The sequence below is a fragment of the Arachis stenosperma genome, chromosome 5 (assembly GCF_014773155.1).
Source record: "Arachis stenosperma cultivar V10309 chromosome 5, arast.V10309.gnm1.PFL2, whole genome shotgun sequence".
Classification (NCBI taxonomy): domain Eukaryota; kingdom Viridiplantae; phylum Streptophyta; class Magnoliopsida; order Fabales; family Fabaceae; genus Arachis; species Arachis stenosperma.
This window is the reverse complement of record NC_080381.1, coordinates 79,315,995-79,325,333: the sequence shown is the minus strand read 5'-3', so window position 1 is coordinate 79,325,333 and position 9,339 is coordinate 79,315,995. Positions and strand designations below refer to the sequence as shown.

At 42.3% G+C, this 9,339-nt stretch overlaps 1 non-coding gene across 1 annotated transcript; it reads right to left on the bottom strand.

Annotated features, from left to right (window-relative positions):
- Positions 1–459: 459 nt before the first annotated feature.
- LOC130984253 (small nucleolar RNA R71) lies at positions 460–567 on the bottom strand. The gene has a single exon (XR_009088199.1). It is a non-coding gene; the product is annotated as a small nucleolar RNA R71 (small nucleolar RNA).
- Between the last annotated feature and the right edge of the window lie 8,772 nt (positions 568–9,339).

The following is a 9,339-nucleotide window of genomic DNA, read 5'->3' as shown; positions in this document are numbered from 1 at the left end:
AAAGCACAACTCTCTGTTGAGGACCTGACCGAATTCTTCAAGGAAGAAGAACCCATGGCAGCCGAAAACAACAACAATGCCAACAATGCAAGGAAGGTGCTGGGTGACTTCACTGCACCTACTCCTGATTTCTATGGGAGAAGCATCTCTATCCCTGCCATTGGAGCAAACAACTTTGAGCTTAAGCCTCAATTAGTTTCTCTAATGCAACAGAATTGCAAGTTCCATGGACTTCCAATGGAAGATCCTCATCAGTTCTTAGCTGAATTCTTGCAAATCTGTGACACAGTCAAGACTAATGAGGTTAACCCTGAGGTCTACAGACTGATGCTATTCCCTTTTGCTGTAAGAGACAGAGCTAGAATATGGTTGGATTCTCAACCTAAAGAAAGCCTGGACTCTTGGGAAAAGCTAGTCAATGCCTTCTTGGCAAAGTTCTTTCCACCTCAAAGATGGAGTAAGCTTAGAGTGGAAGTCCAAACCTTCAGACAGAAGGATGGAGAATCCCTCTATGAAGCTTGGGAAAGATACAAACAATTAATCAGAAGATGTCCCTCAGACATGCTTTCTGAATGGAGCATCATAGGTATCTTCTATGATGGTCTATCTGAACTATCCAAGATGTCTTTGGATAGCTCTGCTGGAGGATCTCTTCATCTGAAGAAGACGCCTGCAGAGGCTCAAGAGCTAATTGAAATGGTTACAAATAACCAATTCATGTACACTTCTGAAAGGAATCCTGTGAACAATGGGACTAGTCAGAAGAAAGGAGTTCTTGACATTGACACTCTGAATGCCATACTGGCTCAGAACAAGATATTGACTCAACAAGTCAATTTGATTTCTCAAAGTCTGTCTGGAATGCAAAATACACCCGGCAGTACTAAGGAAGCTTCATCTGAGGAAGAAGCTTATGATCCTGAGAATCCTTCAATGGAGGAGGTGAATTACCTAGGAGAACCCTATGGAAACACCTACAACTCTTCATGGAGAAATCACCCAAATTTCTCATGGAAGAATCAAGAGAAACCTCAACAAGGTTTCAACAACAATAATGGTGGAAGAAACAGGTTTAGCAATGGCAAGCCTTTTCCATCATCTTCTCAGCAACAGACAGAGAGTTCTAAGCAGAGTACTTCTGACTTAGCAACAATGGTCTCTGATCTAATAAAGACCACTCAAAGTTTCATGACTGAAACAAGGTCCTCCATTAGGAATTTGGAAGGACAAGTGGGTCAGCTGAGTAAGAAAGTTACTGAACTCCCTCCTAGTACTCTCCCAAGTAATACAGAAGAAAATCCAAAGGGAGAGTGCAAGGCCATCAACATGGCCGAACCCTGGAAGGAAGAGGAGGCAGAGGACGCCACTGAGGAAGACCTCACTGGACGTCCACTGGCCTCTAATGAGTTCCCCAATGAGGAACCATGGGAATCTGAGGCTCAAAATGAGACCATAGAGATCCCATTGGACTTACTTCTGCCATTCATGAGCTCTGATGAGTATTTTTCCTCTGAAGAGGATGAGTATGTCACTGAAGAGCAAGTTGCTAAATACCTTGGAGCAATCATGAAGCTAAATGACAAGTTATTTGGAAATGAGACTTGGGAAGATGAACTTCCCTTGCTCACCAAAGAACTGGATGACTTGTCTAGGCAGAAACTGCCTCAAAAGAGGCAGGATCCTGGGAAGTTTTCTATACCTTGCACCATAGGCACCATGACCTTCAAGAAGGCCTTGTGTGACTTAGGGTCAAGTGTAAACCTCATGCCCCTCTCTGTAATGGAGAAATTAGGGATCTTTGAGGTGCAAGCTGCAAAAATCTCACTAGAGATGGCAGACAACTCAAGAAAACAAGCCTATGGACTTGTAGAGGATGTTCTGGTAAAAGTTGAAGACCATTACATCCCTACTGATTTCGTAGTCCTAGAGACTGGGGAGTGCATGGATGAATCCATCATCCTTGGCAGACCCTTTCTAGCCACAGCAAAGGCTGTGATTGATGTTGATAGAGGAGAGTTAATCATTCAAGTGAATGAAGAATCCTTTGTGTTTAAGGCCCAAGGACATCCCTCTATCATCATGGAGAGGAAGCATGAAGAGCTTCTCTCAAAACAGAGCCAAGCAGAGCCCCCACAGTCAAACTCTAAGTTTGGTGTTGGGAGGCCACAACCAAACTCTAAGTTTGGTGTTGAACCCCCACATTCAAACTCTAAGTTTGGTGTTGGGAGGTTCCAACACGGTTCTGAGTATTTCTGAGGCTCCATGAGAGTCCTCTGTCAAGCTAATGACATTAAAGAAGCGCTTGTTGGGAGGCAACCCAATGTCTTATAGTTAACTATTTTCTTTTGTTATTTTATCTTTTTTGTAGGTTGATGATCATAAGAAGTCACAAAAACAATAAAAAAAGCAAAAACAGAATGAAAAACAGGAAGAAAAACAGTACACCCTGGAGGAAGATGCTGCTGGCGTTTAAACGCCAGTAAGCCTAGCAGTTGGGCGTTTAACGCCCAGTCTGGCACCATTCTGGGCGTTTAACGCCAGAAAGGGGCACCAGACTGGCGTTAAACGCCAGAAAAGGGCTAGAACCTGGCGTTAAACGCCAGGAATGGGCACCAGCCCGGCGTTTAATGCCAGAAATGGCTCAAAACGTGAATTTTGATGCCACTTGGTGCAGGGATGACTTTACCTTGACACCACAGGATCTGTGGACCCCACAGGACCCCACCACCACTCTCTCTCTTCTTCCCCCATTCACCAATCACCTCAACACCTCTTCCCCAAAAACCCTTCACCTATCAAATCCCATCTTTCTCTTCACCACTCACATACATCCTTCATAAATCCCCACCAACCTCACCCTTCAAATTCAAACCACTTTCCCTCCCAAACCCACCCATAATGGCCGAACCATTACCCCCCCCCCCCTCTCTCCTATATATACCCTTCTTCAACCCTTCATTTTCACACAACCTAAACACCACTTTCCCCCCTCTTTGGCCGAACACACCACCTTCTCCCTCTTCCTCATTTCTTCTTCTTCTACTCTCTTCTTTCTTCTTTTGCTCGAGGACGAGCAAACATTTTAAGTTTGGTGAGGTAAAAGCGTTGCTTTTTCATTTTTCCATAACCATTATGGCATCCAAGGCCGGAGAAACCTCTAGAAAGAGGAAAGGGAAGGCAAAAGCTTCCACCTCCGAGTCATGGGAGATGGATAGATTCCTCTCAAGGGTGCATCACGTCCACTTCTATGAAGTTGTGGCCTTGAAGAAGGTGATCCCCGAGGTCCCCTTTTCACTCAAAAAGGGTGAATATCCGGAGATCCGCCATGAGATCCGAAGAAGAGGTTGGGAAGTACTCACCAACCCCATTCAACAAGTCGGAATCTTGATGGTTCAAGAGTTCTATGCCAATGCATGGATCACAAAGAACCATGACCAAATTGTGAACCCGAATCCAAAGAATTATCTCACTATGGTTCGGGGGAAATACTTGGATTTTAGTCCGGAGAGTGTGAGGGTGGCGTTCAACTTGCCTATGATGCAAGGAGATGAGCATCCTTATACAAGAAGGGTCAACTTTGATCAAAGGTTGGACCAAGTCCTCACAATCATATGTGAAGAGGGCGCACAATGGAAGCAAGATTCAAGAGGAAAGCCGGTTCAATTAAGAAGGCATGACCTCAAGCCCGTGGCTAGAGGATGGTTAGAGTTCATACAACGCTCAATCATTCCCACTAGCAACCGGTCCGAAGTTACCATAGACTGGGCTATCATGATCCATAGCATCATGATTGGAGAAGAAGTGGAAGTTCATGAGGTTATAGCCCAAGAACTCTATAAAGTGGCGGACAAGTCTTCCACCTTGGCAAGGCTAGCCTTCCCTCATCTCATTTGTCACCTCTGTTATTCAGTAGGAGTTGACATAGAAGGAGATACCCCCATTGATGAGGACAAGCCCATCACCAAGAAAAGGATGGAGCACACAAGAGACCCCTCTCATCATGAGATCCCTGAGATGCCTCAAGGGATGCACTTTCCTCCACAAAATTATTGGGAGCAACTAAACACCTCCCTAGGAGAGTTGAGTTCCAACATGGGACAACTAAGGGTGGAGCATCAAGAACACTCCATCATCCTTCATGAAATTAGAGAAGACTAAAGAATCATGAGGGAGGAGCAACAAAGACAAGGAAGAGACATTGAGGAGCTCAAGCACTCCATAGGATCTTCAAGAGGAAGAAAGAGCCGCCATCACTAAGGTGGACCCGTTCTTTGATTTCCTTATTCTTTATCCTTCTGTTTTTCGAATTTTATGCTTATGTTTATCCATGTTTGTGTCTTGTGATCATTAGTGTCTTAGTGTCTATGCCTTAAAGTTATGAATGTCCTATGAATCCATCACCTTTCTTGAATAAAAACGTGCTTGATTGAAAAGGAAAGAATTGCATGAATTCTGAATTTTATAATAGTTTAATTAATTTGATGTGGTGGCAACACTTTTGTTCTCTGAATGTATGCTTGAACAGTGCATATGTCTTTTGAATTTGTGGTTCATGAATGTTGGCTCTTGAAAGAATGATGAAAAAGGAGACATGTTACTGAGGATCTAAAAAATCATAAAAATGATTCTTGAAGTAAGAAAAAGCAGTGAATACAAAAAAAAAAGAGAAAGGAGACGAAAAAAAAAAAGAAGAAAAACCGAAAAAAAAAAGAGAAGAAAAAGAAAAGAGAAAAAGAAAGAAAAAGAAAGAATAAAGTTGTGATCCAAGGCAATAAGAGTGTGCTTAAGAACCCTGGACACCTCTAATTAGGGACTTTAGCAAAGCTGAGTCACAATCTGAAAAGGTTCACCCAATTATGTGTCTGTGGCATGTATGTATCCGGTGGTAATACTGGAAGACAGAGTGCTTTGGGCCACGGCCAAGACTCAATAAGTAGCTGTGTTCAAGAATCATCATACTTAACTAGGAGAATCAATAACACTATCTGGATTCTGAGTTCCTAAAGAAGCCAATCATTCTGAATTCCAAAGGATAGAGTGAGATGCCAAAACTATTTAGAGGCAAAAAGTTAAAAGCCTCGCTCATCTGATTAATACTGATCTTCATAGATGTTTTTGGAATTCATTGCATATTCTCTTCTTTTTATCTTATTTGATCTTCAGTTGCTTGGGGACAAGCAACAATTTAAGTTTGGTGTTGTGATGAGCGGATAATTTATATACTTTTTGGCATTGTTTTTAGTATGTTTTTGGTATGATCTAGTTAGTTTTTAGTATATTTTTATTAGTTTTTAGTTAAAATTCACTTTTCTGGACTTTACTATGAGTTTGTGTGTTTTTCTGTGATTTCAGGTATTTTCTGGCTGAAATTGAGGGACCTGAGCAAAAATCTGATTCAGAGACCAAAAAGGACTGCAGATGCTGTTGGATTCTGACCTCCCTGCACTCGAAGTGGATTTTCTGGAGCTACAGAAGCCCAATTGGCGCGCTCTCAACGGCGTTGGAAAGTAGACATCCTGGGCTTTCCAGCAATATATGATAGTCCATACTTTGCCCAAGATTTGATGGCCCAAACCGGCGTTCAAAGTCACCTCAAGAAATTCCAGCGTTAAACGCCGGAACTGGCACCCAAATGGGAGTTAAACGCCCAAACTGGCACCAAAGCTGGCGTTTAACTCCAAGAAGAGTCTCTACACGAAAAATGCTTCATTGCTCAGCCCAAGCACACACCAAGTGGGCCCGGAAGTGGATTTTTATGTCATTTACTCATTTCTGTACACCTTAGGCTACTAGTTTTCTATAAGTAGGACCTTTTACTATTGTATTAGAAATCTTCGGATCTTTGGAACCTTTTTCTTTAGATCTTTTGATCACTTTGGGAGGCTGGCCTCACGGCCATGCCTAGACCTTGTTCTTATGTATTTTCAACGGTGGAGTTTCTACACACCATAGATTAAGGTGTGGAGCTCTGCTGTACCTCGAGTATTAATGCAATTACTATTGTTCTTCTATTCAATTCCGCTTGTTCTTTGTCCAAGATATCACTTGTTCTTCAACTTGATGAAGGTGATGATTGACACTCATCATCATTCTCACTCATGAACAAGGTGACTGACAACCATTCTTGTTCTACAAGCATCTGAGGCTTAGTGAATATCTCTTGGATTCCTGATTGCACGATGCATGGTTGATCGCCTGACAACCGAGTGCTCGCCTGACAAACGAGCCAACCATTCCGTGAGATCAGAGTCTTCGTGGTATAGGCGAGAACTGATGGCAGCATTCAAGAGAATCCGGAAGGTCTAACCTTGTCTGTGGTATTCTGAGTAGGATTCAATGACTGAATGACTGTGACGTGCTTCAAACTCCTAGCAGGCGGGGCGTTAGTGACAGACGCAAAAGTATCGATGGATATTATTCCGGCCTGACCGAGAACCGACAGCTGAATTCCGCTATGCCGTGACAGGACATATGCAATCGCTTTCACTGAGAGGATGGGAGGTAGCCATTGACAACGGTGAAACCCTACACGAGCTTGCCATGGAAAGGAGTAAGAAGGATTGGATGAAGACAGTAGGAAAGCAGAGAGACGGAAGGGAAGGCATCTTCATGCGCTTATCTGAAGTTCCTACCAATGAATTACATAAGTATCACTATCTTTATCTTTTATGTTATTTTCGTTCATCATCATATACATTTGAGTTTACCTGACTAAGATTTACAAGATGACCATAGCTTGCTTCAATGCTAACAATCTCCGTGGGATCGACCCTTACTCACGTAAGGTATTACTTGGACGACCCAGTGCACTTGCTGGTTAGTTGTGCGAAGTTGTGTAATGCCATGGAATTGAACCACCAAGTTTTTGGAGTTCATGACCAGGGATTATGAGAGTTTTGAAAAGTATTGTTCACAATTTCACGCACCATCATCTCAAGTGCAGTTTTAGGTTCAAATGTTTCCACCACCTCTTCCTTCTTTGCAATTTCACTTGATGCAGTAACCTCTTCCTCTTGTTTTTCCTCCTTTTTCGTTGCACTCACCACTTGAGCTACGTGCACTTCCATGTTTGTGAAGAAGTTTTCTTTTCTTTTCCAGAATTTCTTTGTCTCCTCCTCATATTTTTTGAACATGGACTCAAGCTTTGAGAGCCTTGAGTGGTTCATGAAAGTTTGTGTGGGTGGTGAGTTTTGAAAGGGGCTTTCTGTTGAAGTATGGTCAAGTGATGATGTGTTTGGATGAATATCACATGGAGCACTAGAATTCCCTTCCCAGCCACTGTTAGAATCATGACTTGCATCATTTTGTGGTGGAGGGAAATATCCCATATGATTTTCTTTCTCATCTTGTGGTTCTGAAGCATAACTCCATGAATTGGAGTGCCCAGAATTTGAAGTTTCCTGGTGATATTCCCAACCACCATTAGAGATTGGTGATGGTGGGTGATATCCCATAAAATTTTGTTTGACCATAAGATGAGTTGAATTCCATTTGTATTTTGTAAACATCAATGAAATTTGAAATTCATGTCATATAGAAAGAATTTCTTAGTGAGGCAATAACTCAAACACCTTGGTTTCAAACTAAAACAGAAAACAAAAAGAAAATGCTTGATCTAGACTTCTCACCCACTTAATCATTGTTGATCTAATCAATCCCCGGCAACAGCGCCAAAAAACTTGATGGTGTTTTTGTGGAAAAACGAATTTCCAACACACAAATCCAACCGGCAAGTGTACCGGGTCGCATCAAGTAGTAATAACTCACTTAGAGTGAGGTCGATCCCACAGGGATTGATGGATCAAGCAACTTTAGTGGGTGATTAGTTTAGTCAAGCTAACATTGAAGTGAATTTGGATGAAGTGTAGCCAACAGAAAGTAAATAGCAAGGAAAATTAAAGTGCAGAAAGTAAATTGGCAAGTAACTTAAAGAGCAAGAAATGTAAATTGCAAGAATCTTAAATGACAAGAAATGTAAATTGCATTAAATGTAAAGGGGAGCGGGTGCTGGAAATTAAAGGAAGCAATAGATTAAGCAACTAGAAATTTAAATTGCAGAAAATGTAAATGTGCAGGAAATTAAATCAAGCTCAATGTGAATAAAGATGTGAAAGTGGAGAATGCAGAAAAGGAAATTGCAGAAAAGTAAATGTAGCAGAAGAGGAATAAAACAGAAAGTAAAATGCAGCTCAATTTCAATAGCTAAAGGAAAGTTGAAGATCTCAGGGGTGGAGAAGACTAGAAAACAAGTCTAGATCTCAATCCCTTCCTTGATCAAAGTAGAAAGCAAATTGAAGAAGAAAGAAAGATGAAAGCCGTAGAGAAAAACTTGGATCCAAAACTCAATTCACTGAATTATGCAGAAGAGTAACAAGAGAAATCTTAGACCAAGAGGGAAATAGAATTCCTTCACTCTCAATCCCAGATTTAAGACAGAAAAAATAAAGGAAAAGAGCTCTCCCTACAAAGATGGAATTGATGCCTTTATATAGGCTTTACAAAATTAAAACAAAATGAAAATCCTAATTCTAGCTTGTTCTTGTGCCTTTGAGTCATGTTGAGTGGGCTTTGCTTGCTTTGTATTTGAGGGAGAATGGGTCTTGGATGGCCTTGATTTAATTTGGTGAGGAATGGAATTAAATTGAATTTCGGTTGATTTTGGCCCATATGCTCCCAGGAGGCTGCCCTGCCCTTGTGGAGGGCAGGGCAGAAAATTGATGCTTGTTGGTGCGGCTTTGGTGCGGCCAGGATCGAGCTTGATGCACAGAATGCTGCCCTGCCCGCGCCAAGGGCAGGGCAGGAAAAGTTGGTGCGCCAGAATTTGCTTTGGTGCGCTGTTGGTGCTGCCAGAATCAAGAATTGGTGCGCCAGAATTGTGCGCGTGTGCGTGCCACAAAAGATGCTGCCCTGCCCTTGCGGAGGGCAGGTAAATGTTTCCTTTGGGGAGTGCCAAGTTCGAATCCCATGGAGTGCATTGCTTGGCTTTTTCTTCTTGGCACCTAATTCACGCCTAAGGCTTGGCTTCCTAGAGGTCTTGTGTTCGAAACTTGGTGGAGGAAGTTGTTGCAATTTTTCCTTGAATTTTCATGAAGAAAACACGACATTGCCCTCCAAGAGGGCATTCTGCTCTCCTTGAGGGCAGACTTCCTTGGGTTCCTTGTGTCTCCCTCTTCGAGCCTTGGTGGAAGCATTTTGGTTTATTTTCGCTTGTTTTTGGCCCTTAAAGATGCCTTTCGTTCCTGCCTCAATTTTACGCCAAATATGGATTGCTATATATCGTTGGAAAGCTCTGAATGTCAGCTTTCCAACGCAACTAGAAGCACATCAATTGGACGTCTG